General features: G+C 37.8%; 1 pseudogene; it reads right to left on the bottom strand.

The window, feature by feature from the left end:
- Positions 1-21,142, bottom strand: part of LOC126596271 (pre-mRNA-splicing factor SLU7-A-like) — a 29,216-nt pseudogene extending 8,074 nt beyond the window's left edge.
- Positions 21,143-23,572: the final 2,430 nt, after the last annotated feature.

Raw genomic sequence — 23,572 nt, 5'->3', positions numbered from 1 at the left:
TGTCTTGGGCCAAGACAAGATTACAATTCAACATCCCCCTTTAATCTTGTCTTGTGAAGCCAATTGTGTTCCTCAATCTAACAAAGTCTTCTTGCCTAAGTGGTTTGGTGAATATGTCGGCGACTTGGTCTTGTGACTTGATGTATTCCACTTGCACATCCTTATTTGCAAGACACTCTTTTATGTAATGATAACGGGTATCTATGTGTTTACTCCTATCATGGAATACTGGATTCTTTACTAGAGCTATTGCAGACTTGTTGTCAACATAGATCTCTGTTGGCTCTTCTTGTGGCATGCTTAATTCTTTCAGCAAGTTTCTCAGCCAGATTGCATGACAGACACATGAGGTAGCAGCTACGTATTCAACTTCGCAGGTAGAGAGAGTGACAATCGGTTACTTCTTCGACATCCATATAAATGCAGTGTCTTCTATGAAGAACACAAATCTAGTAGTGTTTTTTCTGTCATCGGAATCTCCTACCCAATCACTGTTGCTATATCCAGCAAGTTTGTAGTTATCATAACTTGAATAGAACAAGCCAAAGTTAACAGTACCTTAAGATATCGAAGAATTCTTTTGGCGGTCTTCAAATGTGTAGTTATGGGATTCTCCATGTAGCAACTGACAATCCGACGACATAGAGAATGTTTGGTCTTATGCATGTCAAGTAGCGCAAGCTTCCAACTAGACTCTTGAAAAATACTTTCTCCTTCATCATGTTTGGTTAGTTTGACTCCTCCGCACTCCACTGGCATGCTTATGGGCTTGCAATTGTCCATTTTGAACTTTTTCAGTATCTCCTTTGTGTAGCTTTCTTGGGAGATGAAAATGCCTTCTTCATGCTGCTTGACTTCAATGCTTAGGTAGTATACCATCAGCCCTATGTCAGTTATCTCAAATTCTTTGGTCATCACTCTCTTGAACTCTTCATACATGCTTAGATTACTTCCAGTGAAGATTAGATCATCCACATATAAGCACACAATTAGAATATCTCCATCTTTGACTTTGACATATAAAGCATGTTCATGAGGGCACTTGGTGAAGTTGTTTTCTTGGAAGTACTTGTCAATGCAACTATTCCATGCTTGTGGTGCTTGTTTTAACCCATAGGGGGCTTTCTTTAGCTTTAGAACTTTGTCTTCATGCCTTTTGATTTCATAGCCTGGCGGTTGCTGAATGTAGACTTCTTCTTCAAGGACTCCATTTAGGAAAGCAGACTTCACATCCATTTGTTGAATCTTCCATTTGTTTTGAGCTGCCAAAGAAATTAGTAATCGTATAGTTTCCAATCGAGCAACGGGTGCAAATACCTTATCATAGTCGATTCCAGCTCTTTGACTATAACCATTCGCCACTAATCTCGCCTTGTATCTTTCAACCTCTCTGTTGGCATTCTTCTTTGTCTTATACACCCACTTAACTCTGATGGCTTTGTGTCCTTTCAGAAGAATAATGAGTTCCCATGTATCATTCTTCTGGATTGCTTCAATTTCTTCATCCATTGCTTTCCTCCACTTAGTATCTTGCACTACTTCTTGGAAATCAACTGGTTCACAATCAACAAAGAGACAGAAAAGTGTAAGATTATCAAGTCTTTCAGCTACCTCATAGAGATCTCGTAGACTTCTTGTGCATGGTACTTCTCTTTCATTTAGACTCCCACTTGATGATGCTGATGCTGGTGAATTACCATGATTGGTTGATGTTGGTGAAACAGGTGAAGTAGTGGATTCTTGTTGAACCTCTCTTGCTTGCTCCATCATCCCTTGTTCATTCTCTTCTTCAAACGGAGGAAAGAATTGAATATCACCTGCATGAGAGCCAAAATCTCATTCTCCTTCTTCATTGAACGTCACCTTTCAACTAATCACTATCTTCCCATTGTTCGGATTATACATCTTATAGCCTTTTGAATTTGAGTCATAGCCGATGAAGATAAACTTCTCACTTTTGTTGTCTAGTTTGGTTCTCCTCTTATCGGTACATGTACATGGGCTATGCTTCCAGAAACTCTTAGATGAAAGATACCTGGCTTTCTTCCACTCCATGCTTCTTGCGTAGTCTTTCCCCACACACTTCTTGTTAGAGACCGATTAGATAGGTAAACAGCGCATGCTACAACTCCTTAGGCAATCTCTTACTTTTGAGCATACTTCGAGCCATGTCGAGGATAGTTTGATGAATTCCATTGGCTTCACATAATTCTTAAAATTTCTTCGAAGTGAATTCTCCTCCTCGATCAGATCTCATGGCTTTGATCTTACAACCATTTTCTTTTTCTACAGCAGCTTTGAACTTCTTGAATGCTCCAAATACCTCTGATTTTTGCTTCAAGAAATACACCCAGGTTTTCCTTGAAAAATCATCAATGAAGAGAAGGAATTAATTATTTTTACCCAAAGAGCTTGGTTTTATTGGATCGCACACATCAGTGTGAATGAGCTCAAGTGGCTTCTGGACTCTTGTGGTCGACTCCTTTGGAAAGCTTTTTCTGAACTGTTTCCCAAGTAAACATCATTCCCAAGCTTGGTCAGGGTGACTGATGCACGATAAGCCTTTCACCATCTCATTCTTGGACAATAACTCCAGTCCCCCAAAGTTAAGATGCCCAAAATGAAGATGCCAAAGCCAGGATGTGTCTTTGTAACATGTTTTGAGGCACTTTGCAACATCATTTTGAATATTCATAAGAAACATCCTATTCTCTGACATTTTCACCTTGGCAATTAATCTTCCTTTGTCATCTCTAAGAAAAAGGCTATAGTTTTTCATATGAATATCATAACCTTTTTCTAAAAGTTGACCCAAGCTCAAAATGTTGCTTTTCATATTGGGCACGTAGTAGACATTTGAAATTAATTGGTGACCGCCATTTTTTTTGGGAATAAGGATGTTACCTTTTCCTTTTACAGGTATTTTGGATTCATCTCCAAAAGAAACGTTGCCACTCACCAATTCATTGAGCTCTACGAACATGTTTTTTCTTCTGCACATGTGGTAAATGGTGCCGAAGTCAAGGTACCATGTATAGTGTTGGTCTCCATCATTGTTCTTACATGCTACTAGCACAAAACCATTCTCTTCTATTTCTTCTTTCACATAATTGACCTTCTCATCAGGTTTGTTGCTTGGAGCTCTACATTCCCAAGCATAATGCCCAAACTTTTGACACTTGTAGCATTAAACTTGAGATTTTTCATACCTCAAGTTTGAGCGTCTTCTTCCACGACCTTTTGTTGAGCTTTCTCCTCTTTCGTAGTTACTGTGGTTGTTGAAGTTCCAACCACGTCCACGTCCATATCCACACCCACGTCCGCGACCTCGGCCACGACTTCTTTCGTATTGGCTTCTTTCGTTGTCGAAGGTTTCTTCTTTCTTCTTTGGCTAAACATGCATCTTGAGGAGCTGCTCATCATTCCCTTGCCTCTTTTTATGTTTCTGTTCATATGCTTGTAGCGAACCCATTAATTGTTCTATAATAATTTCTTCCAAGTTTTTAGTTTCTTCAATCGTCATGACAAAGTGCTCAAACTTGGGGTTCAACGAGCGTAGTATCTTCTCCATAATTCTAACATCTTCTAACTTTTCACCGTTTCTTTTTAATTGATTGGAAACAGCTAAGACTCTTGAGAAATAATCGGAGATTAATTTAGACCCTTTCATTTATGGAGATTCAAACTCACATCTTAATACTTGAAAACGAACCTTTTTCACTTGTTCGGCTCCTTTGTAAGAGGTTTGAAGCTTCTCCCATGTTTCCTTGGTAGAGGTTGTGTTGGAAATATGCCCTGAAAGTCAATCTTTGGAAGAAACCTTTCAGGACAATGAATGTGTGTATAGATGACTCTTATACATCAAAAGGCAAAGATACTAATTAGGACTATCTCAATAAACGATATATGTCCTAAATAATGAATCCATGGACAATGGATCGATGGAAGAAGTAATCTAATGATGTTAGACTACAGAGACCTTCTTCACATAACCATCATGTCCGAAAGGTTCCTGGTCTTATGATTGTCAAAGGGATACTGACAATGCAAAGACCAGTACATACTATGTCCCCTTCAATTGGAAGGATGGAAATTCTCATCCCATTCGTGTAGTGACATTAAGACAGGTATGTAGGTGCTCATTAAGGGAATGAGTTCACTGAACATAATCGAACGAGAGTACTTGCATGGAGGTCTACTCACATGTCAAGCATGTAACTCTAATAGTTGGAATAATGTAAGTAGCCCTTTGACCTGAGGCATCATAGTTGTCTTGTGGTTAAGTCCTTGATCTTTGATTATGTCAAAGTCACTTAGTTGGGGTTAAGCCACTTAGCCATGGAGGCAAGTAAATTTGCAACAAGGGATCTCTAATCCTCGTTATGAGAGGATCAATACTCTAAGATATGATTCGGGAATCTTCGGCCGAAGTATCGAGCGTAATAAAGGAAAGTGTTCGTATACGACTCAATTGAATCATATAACATAGAATAATCACATTAGGGGTTTGACATAATATATCCATACCCTAATAGTGTGATTGAGAGTATTGTTTTAGAGAATGATCGAATTACATTGTAATTCCAACTGAATAGGTTCTCCGAACAAATTCTACATTAGCTTGGGTAGCCATGATATATGGTTAGATGTCACTCATGGCTTGTGAGTTCTTCTAGATGACTAAATAAGTAGTCGTCAAAGAAGAAGGAGAATTAAAAGTAAGTTTTAATTCACTAAGTGATTGGATTAAATATAATCAATTGGATTGGTGCCAATCACCTCACTGCCTTGCTAATCAAAACCTAAAATGATTGTACACCGATACACTCTTGTAGTAAGACAACTAATGGATGATGGAAATAATTAATTGGATTAATTAAGTGTTGTGATTAATTAGAAAGTCTAAAGAAATCATAAAAGCGATAAAAGATCGTTTTGGGCTTAAAGAAAAGTTCGGGTTCATTTGGGCCATTAAGCCCAAACCCATTGGGCTTTTATTTAAGCATAGGATGACTTGAAATAGTAAAATCCCAAAGCCCAAACAACACTAAAGGGGCCGGCCAAATGGAGGGAAAGGGAGAGAGAGGAAGTCAAGTGGTTGGCTAGTTTTCTTTGAGATATAAAAGGAACTTTATAGTGAAAAGTTCATTAGGGTTTTGTGTGCTCATTTTTTCACAAAAGAAGAAAAACATCTCTCTCTCTAAAACACACACAAGGCCGGCCACCAAAGGGGGTTTAGCTAATCATCGTCTCACCCTTTGGTTATTCCTCCATCCATCTTACTACACTAGTGGGTGTGGATCTTTAGAGGTCTTCAATCTTGGAGACTAAAGGAGAACCAAAGAGCACTCATTCTAGCAAAGTGGAGGAGGCAAGGAGGGAGGCTAGGCTCAAGGAGTTCCAAGAGCAAAGAACTTGGAGGTGGTCCATCCTTGGTCTCAAGTCTAGATCAAGAGGTATAAAACTATACCTTCACTTTGTTCTTCAATAATTTCTTAGATGCATCAAATATAAACCTATGCTTCTTGAAGGGGATTTGCATGACTATAGCTTTGATATTATGTGATAACATGCTTCCGTTGCGTATGTATATGAATTTTGAATTGTATATGCATGCTAGTCACTAGAAATCCCACATAAATCTCATTATTTTCCCTTCAAGTGGTATCAGAGCCAAAGGTTTATATTTGATGTGTCCTTTTGGATTTTATGCATATGGGTTTTAATTTTATGTTTTACATATTATTTCTTCATTCAAAGTGTTGAAAAATGTGAATCAAGAGTTGAAAAAGATATGTATGCAAAAAGTGTTTTGGATACATGAATGAAGAATGAGTTTTGGAACAAAATTTGGGGCTAAAGTACCATAGGGTAGGGCACGGTTTTGGGGGGAGGTTTTGGCTTGTGTTTGTGTTTTATTGTAAGACACTCACACATCTTTTTAAAGCTAGAAAATCTAGATCTTGTCCCTTTTGTTTTTGGGTTTGAAAAATCACCAAGAATGTACAAATCTTGAAATTGTGTTCATGGTTTTGTTCTTGGTGTTCATGGTTTTGTTTTTGGTGAAAATGGTTTTGTTTTGTGTTCATAAATTGTTTTATGGTTTTGGATGATATACTTACCATCCATAGCCTTCCCAAAAATTTATTAAATCCTAGACTTGACTAGGAGAATTTCCATCACCATTACTCTAAAGTCCTTAAAGCTTATCAAGTGGCAAGAAATATCTAGGGTTATATCTACTTTCATTTGATTTAATGCATGTGTAAGAAACCTCCCATCCCCATTAACATGGCCGGCCACCCTAGTGGATTTATCCACTTGTGGGGCTATTTTGTAATTTTTGAAAAGTTGATAATTACTTTCAAGTATTTACGGTTTGACCCTTAACTTTTCATATTTGCATATTAGGCCCCATCTAACTAACAAGTTAAAAAAATTTATTTTAATTATGTTAGTTGTTTAAACTCATAATACTATTATGCCCATAGGCATTAAATCTAAATGTTCATGTTGCATTCCAATTAATTATTTAATGTGATTAAGTAGTTAGAAAATGGTTGACTATGGACTTATGCCTTAAACGATAATTGAGCTATGAGAAAGGGCGCTAAACTCAAATTGTTTGAACCTTGGGAATGTGTTTTAATTACTGTTTCAATTAGACCTTGTCATGATAGACATTAATCTTTCTCTCCCTCTTAGTATATGTAATTTGTAGGAATTTGTACAAATCGGTTTGTAATTCTTATTACTTCTTAATCTCTTTCAATTAGTTGATTCCCTCTAGTACTAGACTAGAGTTTCTTTAACTATTGGTAAGGTGGCATGATTAAAAGAGGGTTTTGTCATGAGATTAAAGATTAATTGGGTCCAACGCCCTAATTAGCAATGAATGATTATCTTTCATTTCTAATAGCTCAATGAAAAATGTTTTAATTGGATTGAAAGCACGTAATTAAAACGACACAACCTTCCCTAGATCTTATTCAACAATGTTGGCTCGTTATTGAATTAACTCAATAAGTCCATGGTCATCCAAAGAGCCTAAGATAACTATAAAGTCCAATTTCAAAGGAATGCAAAAACCATAGTAGTAGTAGTTACTTCCAATATTTGAAAAATTCGTTTTTGATATTGATTTGTTTTTCTCAAAACAAATAGTGGGAGTATCATACACTACTAAACTATAATGAATACAATTAGTAGTTATATATATCTCCAATATTTTGAAAAATGTTTTGATATTGATTTGTTTTATGAAAACGAATAGTGGGGATATCATATGCTACTAATTTCATTAACTTTGGACTAGTAGTTATAATAGGACACAATTTATTTTAATGTGATTAAATAAATAAAATGATGAGACCTTAAAATCCCTCAACCAATATCCAATATTAAGTTGAAAGCGGAGAGGTGCTTTGAACACTTCTTCGTGGCCTTCCACCATGGTAGGCTCCAATCGTTTATGACTCGTACACCGCCTTCACCCTATCATGGGGGAGTGCAAAGTGCGTGCTTATACTCAGGAGGAGTCTATTTAAACATTTGATGTGGTTAAGGTAGGCAACGAGTGTGGCCAACATCAGATCATCGTGAGGTCATACTTGAACCCCTATCTAAACTGGCATGGTGGGACAAAACTTAACTAAGAGAAATGGTGCCAACATCATATCATTGTGAGGCATTGTTCTCTAGAGGCCAAATAGATGGGTAATCACAAGAGGTTGTTGTGAATGGGTAGTCATACCCTCTCATTATTATTTTTGCTAGCCAACATCGTATCATCGTGAGGTGGGCTTGGTAATAGTGAGCCTCCCATAACCCGCTAGGAGCTTTCATTGAAATCTCCCGGATTCCATCTTGAGGGATATGGAATTTGCCAAAAATGGTGGGTGATGTTATTCGGTTTAAAGACCGGAATCGTTTGACTTAATCAACAATCAAACTAATTTATTTTATTGTTTATGTATTTAGATATGGTTGTAAGCATACTCACGAAAATACTCGACAAACATTGCCTAGAGGGGCACAATTTCCCATCATGGTTTCGTAATGTCAAGATTCTCCTAACCTTGGAGAAGATTGTTTACGTACTAGACAAGGCTCCACCTCACATACCCCTTGGCCCTGAGGCCACTGAGGATGAACGTGCTAAGTATGACAAGCACGTTGAGGATGATACACAAGCCAAGTGCTATCTGTTGGCTTCCATAAATGAGGAGCTATAGAGACAGCACGAGGGCATGGATAGTGCATCTTCCATCATACTCCATCTTACGGAGTTATATGGTGAAGGGACGCGCAACCGTCGCTTTAGCACTGTCAGTGAACTTGTGAAGACCAAGATGGTCAATGGAGCTCCAGTGCATCAACATGTACTGAAGATGATTGGACTCATTGAACAACTGGAGAACCTAGGGACTCCACTTGACGGGGAATTGGCCCAGGACTTCATCTTGGCTTCTCTTTCTGATTCGTTCTCACAGTTCGTTATGAACTACAATATGAACAAGATGGATAGCACTCTCTCTGAGTTACTAAACATGTTAGTAACCGCTGAGAAGACTATGAAGAAAGAGAACGTTGTAGGGACTGCTGCAGTAGCCTACAACAAGCCATCTTCTTCCAAGGCCAAGCCGCAAGGCAAAGGCAAAGGGAAGGAGTAGAAGTCACCCACTCCCAAGCCGCAAGGAGGAGTGAGGAAAAAGAAGGCAAAGGAGCCCAAGGGGACTTGCCACCACTGTGGAAATGAGGGGCATTGGAAGAGGAATTGCAGGTTATGCCTTGCAACTCTAAAGGACAAGCCACAAGGTATGGTTTATGTTCTTATCTTCAATTCTAATTGTTAGATCTTCTAAATATTTATATTTGATATAAAGAGCTAATCACTTATATAATTGTATATAGGTGGAGGAGCCAAGTAGAAGATGAACAAGCAAGGAAAAGGTTGGAGAAGGGTTCGGCCACCATATTTTTGCTAACTACTTAGGAAGTTTGTTAGGCACTTAAAGATAGTCTTTAAACTTTCTTATTTTGTTAAGAACTTATAATGTGGCTTCATATGATGGAAGACCACTATTGGTGCCTAAATGAAGGTATATAATTAGTCTCTAAATGTATAGAGCTAATTCTTTTTGTATTAAACATTATGAATGTTTGAATTATCATATCAATGTAATGTGATGAATGCCTTCTAATATATTATTTCCTTAAAGTAGTGTTATGAATTGAATATTGTCTTGTTGTATCCTTGTTGAGATACAAGATTTATATCACTTATGTAATGCGATATCCAAACTTTAGACTTATCAATTATGGATAGATCTCACATGTAGGACATAGAAGGATACAATGAATCTTTAGATTTGGTTCCAATTGTCTACATATGAGTTCTATATGAATTGAAAAGGGTCTAGAGATTCCTGGAAGATCACATTATAATGATATAAATAATAAAGAAAAACGTTTCTTATATGGTTATCACTTAACCACAATAATCAAGATCACTCTTGATTCAATTAGTAGTTTTGAACAACTAATTGGGCATTCTTAAAATCGTTTTATAAAGACAAGTGTGTTAGTGATTAAACCAAGAATGATGTGTCTAAATCTATGAAATGTTTAAAGACTTTAGTCACTTAATAGCAAGACATCGACTTAGTGGAGATTGAAACAAATGAGCTTGAAAGGTTTGAAAGCTACCCCACAATGTCCTCTACTCGTATACTCCACGTTTATACATTTTGAATGTATGAAGTGAATTTCTCATTAAAGTCATGAGAAATAGTGGGAGGCGAGAAATAGGATATAAACTTGAATATGATTGGTTTATAGTTGTCTAAAGAATAATAGTACTTCACTATTATTAAGAGTTTGTAATTTTAATTGTTAAAAGACTCAAGCTCTTCAAAACGTTAAAATTCTATGTTGTGTAAACATTTTAAAGAATAGTCTATGAATGTTGGTTTCGTCAACCTAGCATAAAATGGTTATATGTTGGGAGTTGTCCACCATTCTCTTTTATGAGAACAAGCTAATAACAAAGCATATGGACAAATTGATGAAACAAAAGGGAATAGTTTCAAAATGAGTCACAACAAATGGTTTAACAACAAGACAATCCAAATTTGACACCTCTTGTAACTATAACGCTCTATGTAGTTTCGATAAAGAATTATATCAACCACCTAGAAGGAATGGTTGAGTTTCTATATCCTTAGTAGGAGCCATGCTTCCACTAAAGACTTGGATAATTCTTATATGACTACATTAAAGGTCTTAGTATGACTAAAACTTGAAGTATGGTGTATGACACCATATAATTTAAATGAATAGACTTGATAAAACAAGTCACACATTTCAAATGGAATTACTTGAGAAGGAATTCTTTTGTGTATGTTCGTTTAAATAACTTGTGTTAGCTAGAGTTGTTGATAGTCCCAAAATTGTTGAGACATCATCAAATAAGCTAATGGATCTCAATGATTGTCAATAGATCCAAGACAAGTTAGTGGGAGCAATATGCATTCAAATCAAGAAAATATAAGTGTGAATTTTTGAATGAATGCTAAGTTACAACAAGGCCAGTGGGAGTGACATCATAATTTGAGCAACAAGATATGAATGAAGTCTATTTGCTAGACTTGATAAAACATAGATGTTACTCAAAAATGACAAAATTGTGACACAGTCAATTTTGAAGTATAGACTTGAAATTGGACTTAATGATATAGCAAGGCTATCTCAAGAATGTTTAATGGGGAAATTAAATCTCAAATGTTGAAGATTTGAGAAGGTGTTTTCCTATATGATAGAAAATCACTTTCATAACCCTTATAATGAATGTGTCATAAAATCACAAAAGGGACACATGTATGGACTTGTGAGATGATATCCAAAGGTGAAAAACCACAGGGGTTGTCACTTTAAGATATTACTATAGCCCAGGATCAGAACCATAGCAACTGATAGAGTATTATTGCCTTTAAGAAAGGAACATCAGAGTAGGACTCTGGAAGCGTGCATTCACTTAGGTTATTAACCAAAGTGAAAATAACCCATTTTAACAAATGGAACTTCATAATGGATGAAGTACTAATCATATGAATGTATTGTTAGTATTGTACTACAATGGTCTCAAGGTTGGAGCAAAGTATGTATAAAGTAGACAAACGAAATATATGGTGATATATTGTTTTAGAAACTGCTTCAAAAGGTGTTTTGAATAGAAGGGGTTCTTATAGAACCAATGATTGAATCCAAACCATAAGGTTGTTAGTTGGACACTACGACGTAATGGGGTGATAGCTCAAGCCATGGAATCAAGGTCTCATCAAAGTATTTGAACACAAGAAATAGACATTTTCAAACGTTTTAGAAACATTTGATAAGTAAATCCCTTTTAAATAAAAAGGATTAATACATAACCAAGTTAACCTGTAAGCATAAGTTCACTCAACTAGCATCTATGAGATACACTAGTGATTGACTTTAGTGCAAGTGGGAGATTGTTGGAAATATGCCCTGGAAATCAATCTTTGGAAGAAACCTTTCAGGACAATGAATGTGTGTATAGATGACTCTTATACATCAAAAGGCAAAGATACTAATTAGGACTATCTCAATAAACGATATATGTCCTAAATAATGAATCCATGGACAATGGATCAATGGAAGAAGTAATCTAATGATGTTAGACTACAGAGACATTCTTCACATAACCATCATGTCCAAAAGGTTTCTGGTCATATGATTGTCAGAGAGATACTGACAATGTAAAGACCAGTACATACTGTGTCCCCTTCAATTGGAAAGATGGAAAGTCACATCCCATTCGTGTAGTGACACTAAGACAGGTATGTAGGTGCTCATTAAGGGAATGAGTTCACTGAACACAATCGAACGAGAGTACTTGCATGGAGGTCTACTCACATGTCAAGCAAGTAACTCTAATAGTTGGAATAATGTAAGTAGTCCTTTGACCTGAGGCATCATAGTTGTCTTGTGGTTAAGTCCTTGATCTTTGATTATGTCAAAGTCACTCCATTCGCGGGTGTCCACGGCATAGTTAGGGTTAAGCCACTTAGCCATGGAGGCAAGTAAATGTGCAACAAGGGATCTCTAATCCTCATTATGAGAGGATGAATACTCTAAGATATGATTCGGGAATCTTCGGCCGAAGTATCGAGCGTAATAAAGGAAAGCGTTCGTATACGACTCAATTGAATCATATAACACAGAATAATCACATTAGGGGTTTGACATAATATATCCATACCCTAATAGTGTGATTGAGAGTATTGTTTTAGAGAATGATCGAATTACATTGTAATTCCAACTGAATAGGTTCTCCGAATAAATTCTACATTAGCTTGGGTAGCCATGATATATTGTTAGATGTCACTCATGGCTTGTGAGTTCTTCTAGATGACTAAATAAGTAGTCGTCAAAGAAGAAGGAGAATTAAAAGTAAGTTTTAATTCACTAAGTGATTGGATTAAATATAATCAATTGGATTGGTGCCAATCACCTTACTGCCTTGCTAATTAGAACCTAAAATGATTGTACACCGATACACTCTTGTAGTGAGACAACTAATGGATGATGGAAATAATTAATTGGATTAATTAAGTGTTGTGATTAATTAGAAAGTCTAAAGAAATCATAAAAGCGATAAAAGATCGTTTTGGGCTTAAAGAAAAGTTCGGGTTCATTTGGGCCATTAAGCCCAAACCCATTGGGCTTTTATTTAAGCATAGGATGACTTGAAATAATAAAAGCCCAAAGCCCAAACAACACTAAAGGGGCCGGCCAAATGGAGGGAAAGGGAGAGAGAGGAAGTCAAGTGGTTGGCTAGTTTTCTTTGAGATATAAAAGGAACTTTATAGTGAAAAGTTCATTAGGGTTTTGTGTGCTCATTTTTCACAAAAGCATAAAAACATCTCTCTCTAAAACACACACAAGGCCGGCCACCAAAAAGGGTTTAGCTAATCATCTTCTCACCCTTTGGTTATTCCTCCATCCATCTCACTACACTAGTGGGTGTGGATCTTTGGAGGTCTTCAATCTTGGAGACTAAAGGAGAACCAAGGAGCACTCATTCTAGCAAAGTGGAGGAGGCAAGGAGGGAGGCTAGGTTCAAGGAGTTCCAAGAGCAAAGAACTTGAAGGTGGTCCATCCTTGGTCTCAAGTCTAGATCAAGAGGTATAAAACTATACCTTCACTTTGTTCTTCAATAATTTCTTAGATGCCTCAAATATAAATCTATGCTTCTTGAAGGGGATTTGCATGACTATAGCTTTGATATTATGTGATAACATGCTTCTGTTGCGTATGTATATGAATTTTGAATTGTATATGCATGCTAGTCACTAGAAATCCCACATAAATCTCATTATTTTCCCTTCAGGTTGCACTCGAGACCTTCTCAAAACCATTGTCATCTAATGCTTGGTAGATGAGGTAGAGAGCCTTCTTGTCTCTTTTTCTTGAAAATTTCAAACTCTCATTCTGGGGTTGGGACTGAGTAGCTTCATCTTTTAGCTCAGTGTAGCCTTTCTCCATGACTTTCAATACATCATGTGCTCCCAAAAGGACCTTCATTTTGATACTCCAATTATCAAAGTTGTTGTTATCGAGAACTGGAAGTTGGAAGGCTACCATAGCGTTGCTCGCCATAGCTTTGATACCACTTTGTTGGGGTTTAAAAAGACTTCACTACTTTGGAGATGTTTATCTCACAAAGAAGAATGTAATGCAGTGGAATTGATAGGCAAGAGAAAGAAAGAATACTCAAAGTATTACACAAGATTTTTATTCACTCACAAACTTAGTACAAGAGGAAACACTCAAACACTCTTAGAAGCTTTGTTACTTCTTCTCACTTCTCACTTGGCACTCTCACTTCTCACTACTTGCTCTCTTGGTTGTTACATCACATAGCTTAGCACCTCACTTATTTATAGGCAAGGTTTGTTAACTTTCCTTATTTCTAGATCTTTCTAGCTTTTCCTAATGTCCACACAATTTTACAAGATTCGAGGTCTTTCTACAAAAGACCATAGATACTTTATGCATGCATTCAACATACATGGTTTTTCTAGAATTCTCTAGCATTTGCATGAATCATCCATTGTGCTTATGTTGCCTATTTCAACATGGGCTGGATCCATTGTTTTGAGCCAAGACAAGATTACAATTCAACATCATGCAAACACGCTTCTTAACCTTTACAAAATCCATCTGTTTGCTTTCATCAACCTTGGCCTCATCTACCTTCAGAACATCGTCATCCTCATTATCTTCACTAATCTCCCCTTCCCCAATCAGCTTAATATTTTTCTCCTCCAACTTTTTTATTTGCAACTCCATCAGGTACATCATTCTAGCTTTGTATCTCTCAATGATACGAGCATAAGTTGCTGCATCAAAACCATTCCATCGATCCCGTTTTCCATCATAATCCAGCTCATAACTCTCTATTTTTTCATCAGGTGCAATGTGCATGTTTGCCCATCTTGCTTCTTTTTTTCTAGGCCTCTCCATGCACAACTTTGTGGTATGCATGATGGCCCCATACTATCAAAAGAAAAGTACGAAAATCCCAGGCAATATATAAAACATAAATCTAACACAAAATATAGTAAGAAGAGTTTAAATTTTTCTTTCATAAGCTAAAATATGTATCATGTCCCAAAAAAAAAGTAAAAATAAGATATACAATCTTTTGTTACTAACATTATTATATAATTTTAGGGCCGATGCACAACCAGTTCAAAACTTGTTTATAGGCATTCGACAATTTAACCACCGAGTATTGTTTCCAGACAAAACTCATGGTACCCTTATAAATTATTGAAATATTAAGCAAATGTATCTAAATTCTTTGATCAACTAACAAACCAGTTTTGATGAGTGGATATACGAATCTTGTGAGATCATAACACCATCAGAAATCTGGTCATTTCCTATATCAAAAGCACTTTCTGAATTATTAGCTATGCATACATTGACATCCCAATGAAAAGACATTGTCATTAAACTCCCACTACACGATTAGCGAACAAAAATATTGTTGATTTTCAAAGTATGTTTTGTATTTTCATCATGATATCATTACAATTGTACAACAATATATAAGGAGATTGACTCCTTGATTTACGCCACAAAGGTGGCTTAGGGAAAACAACCGACAAAATGGTTTAGGGAAGACAAGCTCTTTGAATTAAGGAGTTGACACAAAGTTGATAGCACAAAGATAAAGGAGATTGACACAAAGTTGATTGACACAAAGTTGCTTGCTTCCAATACGCCCCTTCAAGCTGGATCCAAGAGGTTTATGGATCCAAGCTTGGACAGAAGTCGCTGAAACTGATGAGAAGCCAAACGCTTTGTGAAGATGTCGGCCAGTTGTCGAAGCTTCTTTTATAGTGTGTCTGAATCACCTGCAACTGCACCTGTTCCCGAACGTAATGGCAGTCAACTTCAATGTGTTTCGTCGGCTCGTGAAACACTGGGTTTAATGCTATATGCATGGCTACCTGATTGTCACAAAATAAGGATATAGGAAGAGTTGTAGGAACACCTAAATCGCACAGAAGCCCCTTAAGTCAAATCAACTCACGCGCAGTTGAAGTCATGGCACGATACTCAACTTCGGCACTTGACCTGGCGATAACAGTTTGCTTCTTACTTTTCTATGTGACTAAGTTTCCACCGACAAAGGTACAGTAGCCAGTTGTGGACTTGCGATCGATGGCATTCCCCGCCCAATCAGCATCGCAATATCCCATGATTTATGTGTTGTCATTCTTCTGCATAAGGATTCCACGACCCACTGATCCTTTTAAGTAGCGTAAGATCCTTTTAACAAGGGTCAAATACTCAAGAGTCGGGGATTGCATGAATTGGCTCACAAGACTTACAGAATATGTGATGTCGAGTCTAGTGATTGTTAAGTAGATTAACTTACCCACCAATCGCTGATAATGGCTGATATCCATGAGTGGCGTGCCCTTCAAGCTAGGTTTGTGCTTGCTGTCTAGAGGAGTAATGGCTGGTTTAGCATCACTCATGTTGGCTTCCTTGAGCAAATCCAAGACATACTTTTTTTTGTTAAGAAACAGCCCCTTGTACGAGGTTGCCACTTCTATACCAAGGAAGTACTTCAATATCCTAAGGTCTTTAATTGCAAAGCTTTATCTGAGGGACTGTTTGAGGTTGAGGATCTCGTCAACATTATCACCCGTAATTATCAGATCATCAACATAGATCAGCACAACCAATTTGCCCACAACTCTTGTGCGAACAAATAATGATGAATCGACATTGCTGCTTATGAAACCAACACTAGTGAGAACTGAGCTTAGTTTGGCATACCAAGCTCGTGGAGACTGTTTCAGGCCATAAATGGTTTTGTACAATTTGCACACTAAATTCAGTTCATTGCTTTGAGGATGCCCTGGTGGCAATTTCATATAGACCTCTTCTTTGAGATGTCTGTGCAAGAATGCATTCTTTACATCCATTTGGTACATGGACCACCCCTTGTTTACTGCCACAGACAATAGCACTCTCAAGGTGTTCATTTTGGCAACAGGTGCAAACGTTTCTTTGTAATCCACCTCGTATGTTTGAGTGAATCCCCGGGCTACCAATCTTGCTTTATGCCTCTCAATTGATCCATCTAACTTGAATTTAAGTTTATAAATCCATTTGCAACCCACGGCTTTCTTGCCTATGGGAAGTTTGGTAATACTCCAGGTGTTGTGTTGATCTAGAGCTTTAAGTTCTTCTTGCATTGCTTCCTTCCAAACCTCTTGGTTGTTGGCCTCATGGAAATTCTGAGGCTCCTTGTAACTTGATATGGTGCTTAGGAATGCAACATAGGCTGGTGTCACTCTCTTGTACGACACACATTGAGAGATGGGATGTGTGGATTTGTAGATGACAAAGTCTTGTAGGAGTTTTCCTAACACACATTGGATTGCGTCGAGGAGTAGGAAGAGTTGTCTCACACTCGTTCACATTTTGGACCATATTGTGAGGGTCATCTTGATTATCACCATCTTCATGCCGTGTATCATCAGAGTGAGACCCTTCATTGCTACTTTCATTGAGAGATGCATCAATGTTGACATGACTGACATCTTGTTGTTGAGGAGCCTCAAGTTCGATTCTTGGTAGTGGGAACACATCCAAGATGTCATCCCCTTGACTTGTGATTTCATGTGACTTGCTGAAAAAAGGATTAGTTTCATGGAATCGAACATCTTTGGACACAATCAATCTCCTTAGTTGAGGATTATAGCACTTATATCCCTTTTGTGTAGATGAATAACCAAGAAAAATACATTTAACAACTCTAGGATCCAATTTATCTCGGTGATGACATTGTATATGCACAAAACAGATGTAGCCAAAAACTTGAAGGTGTGAGAGATCAATTTTACTTCCTTTCATGACCTCTAGGGGAGACTTGAAATCCAAGACTCGTGTAGGTAATCTATTGATGATATAAGCAGCTGCCATAACCCCTTGGAACCAAAATTTCTTTGGTACATTCATTTGTAGCATTAATGCTCTTGTTTTTTCAAGTAAGTCATGGTTTTTGCGTTTGGCTACACCATTTTGTTGAGGTGTGACAACACAACTTGTTTGATGCATGATGCCATGAGTGCTTAAATATTGTTTCATGATATGGGACATATATTCGGTGCCATTATCAGACCTTAAGGTTTGAATTTGAGAAGAGAAATGGTTATTAACAAGGTTATGAAAGTCCTTAAATACTTCCATAACTTCATTCTTAGACTTTAGAAGATATAACCATGTGACTCAAGAGAAATCATCAACAAAGATCACAAAATACTTATAACCATCAAAAGATTCACTAGTTGGTCCCCATACATCTAAAGGAATAGTTCAAAACACTTACTAGCCCTGGACAAGGAAGAGTTAAAAGATAATCTAGTGGCCTTAAACAAGTGGCATGTTTCACATGAAATAGCATCCTTCCCTAAGTTTGGAAATAAGGTTGACAAAATGGGTGGAGAAGGGTGAGCTATACGTTGATGCCACAATTGATTATCTTGAATGGGATTGAACTTGACTTGGAACCCTCTGGGATTGCTTTTTGATATGTAATAGAGACCTTTTAAATAAAACCCTTCACCAATCGTCTTCTTGGTGGCACAGTCCTGAAAGATGACATTGTGAGGAGAAAATATAGCTAAGCAATTCAAGGTATTTGTGATCTTTCCCATAGATAGAAATTGAAATAGGAAGGAAGGTACATACAAAGCCATTGATTCAATTTCATCTGACATTAATTTTATTTTTTTTCCTTTCCTAAAACCTTTACACTCTCACCATTTGCAATTGAAACTTGGGAAGGACTAGTGAATTTTTCAAACTTTTGAGACTTAGACACATGGTTAGCCATATGATCTGTGGCACCCGAATCTACAACCCAAAAATTGTGCAAATATTTAGTTTAAGAGTAGTTTTAAAGGCTTTCATGATACCTTGCATGTTCTCTTGGGGTATGGGTTTCGTGTCTACCAAGAAACTCGCAAACTTGCCGAGCAATGCCGTCGTGTTCCCTTCTTCTATGCTATTTGCATGGTCAATTCCAGCCCCTCCTTTCTTGCCTTGAAGGTACGACATAAACTCATTCATGAGTTCAGCTGGATTCGCTGTGAAGTTCTTGAATGGATCAGACCCATTAGAGGTGGAGGCAGACGCATGATTTGCTCAGTGTGTAGTACGATGCACCCTTTGTAAACCCTTGTTGTCCTTCATAAAGTCAGGCTTTAATTCTGGGTGTAAAATCCAGCATGTGTCTTTAACATGACCTATGTTGTTGCAATGTGGACACTTCAAGTTCGGATGCTTTCCTTTGTACTTTCTCTCGTTGGTTAGATATGCCCTAGCCTCAAGTACACTGGCCATTATACCCATGTTCATGACTTTCCTCCTTACTTCTTCACGTTGGATTGTTGCACATACACTGGTGAAGGAAGGAAGTTCAGTGTTCATGAGTATGTGACATCGTAGATCTTCATATGTTGAATCAAGACTGGACAAGAGTTGAAATATCTTGTCTTCTTCTGCTCTTTTTCGTAGCAGTGCTGCTTCGGTTGTATGAGGGCGATAAATTTCAACTCATTCCACATGCTTTTCATGCTTCCTAGGAGTTGCACAAACGGCTTGCCGTCTTGTTACAGATCGGAGATGTCCTTCTTTAATTGAAAAACCCTTGCAACATTGTTCTGGCTGCCATACATTTCCTTGACCACCTCCCATAGCTGGTATGAAGATTTAGAGTAACTGAATATTTCAACTAATTTTCGTTCCATGGAATTCAGAAGCCATGACATAACTAGCTGATCCTTGCTAAGCTAGGATTCATAGGTTGGTGAGTAAGCATCAGGTACTTTGATGCTTCCATTTATGAACCCTAACTTGGACCTTCCACCTAGAGCCAGAGACACTGCTCTCGACCAAGGCAAGTAATTAAACTCATTCAACACGACCGAGCTTAATCTTTGATTTGGTTTGACATCCACCTCATGCACATTCATGGAGGAAATCACATGTGAACTTTCAACTTCTGATCCTAACGAATTGTCTTCAGTCATTTTGAAGATTGAACACGCTTGGATAATAGTACAGCAGAAGCAGGTTAGATTTCCTGCTCTGATACCATGTTGATTTTCAAAGTATGTTTTGTATTTTCATCATTATATCATTACAATATAGCAATATATTAAGGAGATTGACTCCTTGATTTACGCCACAAAGGTGGTTTAGGGAAGACAACCGACAAAATGGTTTAGGGAAGACAAGCTCCTTGAATTAAGGAGTTGACACAAAGTTGATAGCACAAAGACAAAGAAGATTGACACAAAGTTGATTGACACAAAGTTGCTTGCTTCCAATAAATGTGGTACGATAGCAGGACAAAAGATCAGGAACCAATATTATAAGCAATGCATGATCCATACTTTTCACATGCTCCCTTCCGGTACTATTCACCCGGAAAAGTCTTTGCACCTCTGTCATACCAGGATTTTGTATAATTTGGATCTGATTTCCATTTCCTTTGATGTTTCAAATTCTACACAGAAATAGAAAGAAAAGACCCTAAGCATATGTCGCATTGACATGTAACTATGGGAAAGGGGTTTTTACGGATCTTAGAATGTTAGCTTACCCGTCTAATAATCTTAAGATACCAAGGCGCATTTGACATTTATTAAGGAATATGAAGATTAATCTCTTTCCCATCTTCATCCACTTCAGCTGGCGCTAGCCCAGCTTTATGCGCTTCCTCCAATTCCATCTGCTTCCGATAATCCGCCCCTGATTTGAAAGCCGCTGGACTCACTTAAAATGGAACAAATCAGATTACAAAATTAATAGATATATTAGAAAAAAAAATTGAAATTGCGATATAACATTCTTGCTGAAGTGTAAATTACGAGGGCAAACTATCTCGAAACAAATACAATGGTGCAATCAAACAATTCACTCCAATATTGGTATATGATGTTGTTGTCCATAAATTTATGCATAACTTACGCGAATTTGCAGTAGTACATTATAAATAGTTAGAGTAATTGTACTTGATAACTTATGTGAATTTGCGGTAGTACATTATAAATAGTTAGTCGTTACATTAGCAAAGGGGGATCAATTTCATTCCCCAATTATTGTGCAGAAGTACATATCTGAAATACCATTAATCACTCTCACCCTTACTCACACTATACAAACAAAATGCCGATAGCTTAATCCATCTTCTTCCCATTATATCGCGTTTAAATTTATCCCAAAATTAAAAAAATAATCCAATAAATTTTAATTTTCAATAGATGGGGTGCTATTAATTTTCATGATTATTCAAAAATCCCCCAAAAAACTGTGCATATTTTGATGATTCACTCTCGAAACGCAAAAGAAAGGAATTTTCTTCAAAATTTAAGCCGTCGTTCGTTCCTTGTTCTTCAAGATTCTAAAATAGTTAGCGACAAACAAAACCCAGTAATAATTTGGATTTGAAAGGCGGGAGACTCGAGAACTGGGGAGGCGACGATATCTCAAAGTCTGAAACTTTACCTGATGCAGCAGCCATGAATGAGATTGAATGCAGGAAGTGCAGCGCCAAAGGAGCGGAGAATGTTCTTGAAAAATAGAGGAACACCGAAACCAATTATTTCATATGACGGGGTATTTATATGGGGAACTATTTGATGATCTTAGAGTTGTGATTGGGCCACTTATCCCAAAAAAAAATACATTTGGGACTTCGACGATCTGTGGCTTCGTCATGACATGTCTGCCATTTCGGAGGCCGAAAAGCTTTTGGTATTTTTCTTAGGCTGTGCCAAAAAAGCATTCAAACTGATCGAGTCATGTTATCGAAAAGCTTTTAATATTTTCATGCTTTAAGGCATAAACATGTTTCAAAGAATAAATGTTGAAAGAACATGTAATCAAAGATGACAAGGAAAATACAACGGGTCATTAGCAAATTTCGCAGGTTAAAAAAAAAACCACAATATAGTTTAACTAGTCAATAGCACGTTAATTATTCGTAATACATGTCATCTAACCCTCCATATAGACATTAATTTTTTAATGAATCTTGCGTCATGTTATCAGAGATCTGACAACATAAGTATGTGTTGACCTTAAAAAACTACCAAGCCTACGTGGCGCGCAGGCCGAGTAACTAATGAGCTAACTACGTCTTTCGGTTGTGTGTGGGGTGTGCCAACTCGTCGGCCAAGCTCGGCCAGGGAGTAAAATGTGTTCATGTGGCGTTGGGCACGCTGCTGACTTTTTGATCTTGCCACTGCGGTCGAGGAAGGAACACATCTCGACCTTCAGGTTCGGTCATGGTGATTATATTCGTAAGAGTATAGGCACGTCGAACTGGCACCAAACTATATGGACACAAATACTCAAAAGAGATGTATGTCTTGATGGTGAATGTGATTCGGCCGTCAGAATGCCGAACTCTAAAACTCACTTGTGAATAACCAATCATAAGCAACTTGGCATTCAATGTGCCGAGCCTAGTAATTCGTAACACCTCACTTCGCCAAGAATGCTAATGAAATAACCTCTGCCAATAAGGATTTGAAAATCCTTTCGACCGAGACTTGGATAGGTAATCAGTCGGCCTCGACGCAGTGCTGTTAATCCAAACTGAAGGTGCTTCTCGGTAGGCTAATTCTACGGCTGTAGTGTTGTTTATCCAAAATGAAGGTGTAGCCGGTTGCCTTCATAGTGCTGTTTATCCAAACTGAAGATGTGTTGGCGAAAAAGGAAAATAAAAATCTCAAGGTTGTTGAGAGGTTTTGCGTAGAGCGAGAGTTTGCGCAGGGCAGTTTGTGTGTTGAATTGGAGAGGGCTTGAATGGTGTGCTCAATCCTCTATCTATAGTAATGAACCCGCTCTTGGCCGAGTTAGAACCACATCCGGACTTGGACTCCTTATCCTGATCTAACTAGGACCCAGCTAATCCTAACTCTATTGGGACTTTGAACCTTCCTTCATAATGAACCAGATTGGTGCTTTCAACATTAACACCCCCGGTGGTATAAAAACTCAATCTTCATCTTTATCCAAATCACTCATTCTTGCAAAAGGACTCGACGAAAACCAACTAGACAAAGTGCTTGGCCGGCCCATGACACACCTGAAAAACTATTGGTCTGAGAGCCTTGGCCCATTTTGTCACTCTTGGCCTAAATTGTTATTTTAGGCCCAAACACTACCCTTTCGCTTCTGAGGTCTTCGGCCTATAACCTCTCGGCCGAGTTTTGACCTTGAAAAAGCAAAATCAATCCATTAACATATTTTTAGAGGACAACGAAAAGTCCCAAATTTCCATCCACTCAGGTGCATTTACGAAGCACGATTGCACGATCTTAATTTTGTTAGACACCTTGCCACGTAGCACATTCCTGGCATGTTTGTCCGTATTTGTCACTGAAAAGCCTTCTCAAAACTGAAATCCCTATCACACGCCATCATTACAACCTCGATCCATGAAGTTTTCGATCTTTTTGAGATGTACAGACACTCAAATGTCCTTTCACCATTAAGCTCGTCGTCACACGCCATCGTGCAGCCTTGATTTGCGAGTTTTTCGGTCCCTTCATCTGGATTTTTTAATATTCATCATGATTACTAATCCCCCGATCAATCTTTATCTCTTATTTTAAACCATTGAATCTTCCCCCGACACGCCTATAAATACTCACCTCTCTTCATTCAACCTTTTACGCTTTCAAATACCTTAAATCCCTGTGCCATTTTCTCTCAAATCTCTTCTTAAATCCCCGTGCCATTTTCTCTCAAATCTCTTGGCCATTTCCTCTAGAAAACCAATATTTCAATACCTAGAAAACCTTCATCTCCAATGGCTGCCAATACTTTCATCAACAAGTTGATCGAGAAGTGTAGCAAATGTCAAAATATCACCAACCGAAACACGATCAAAACCATCCGGTTTGAAGATGAGCCAAATGTCTCCCATCAGACCCTAGGCCCC

The sequence above is a fragment of the Malus sylvestris genome, chromosome 13 (genome assembly GCF_916048215.2).
Source record: "Malus sylvestris chromosome 13, drMalSylv7.2, whole genome shotgun sequence".
In the NCBI taxonomy this organism is placed as follows: Eukaryota; Viridiplantae; Streptophyta; class Magnoliopsida; order Rosales; family Rosaceae; genus Malus; species Malus sylvestris.
The sequence above is the reverse complement of the archived record's forward strand: the minus strand, read 5'-3'. Positions and strand labels throughout refer to the sequence as shown.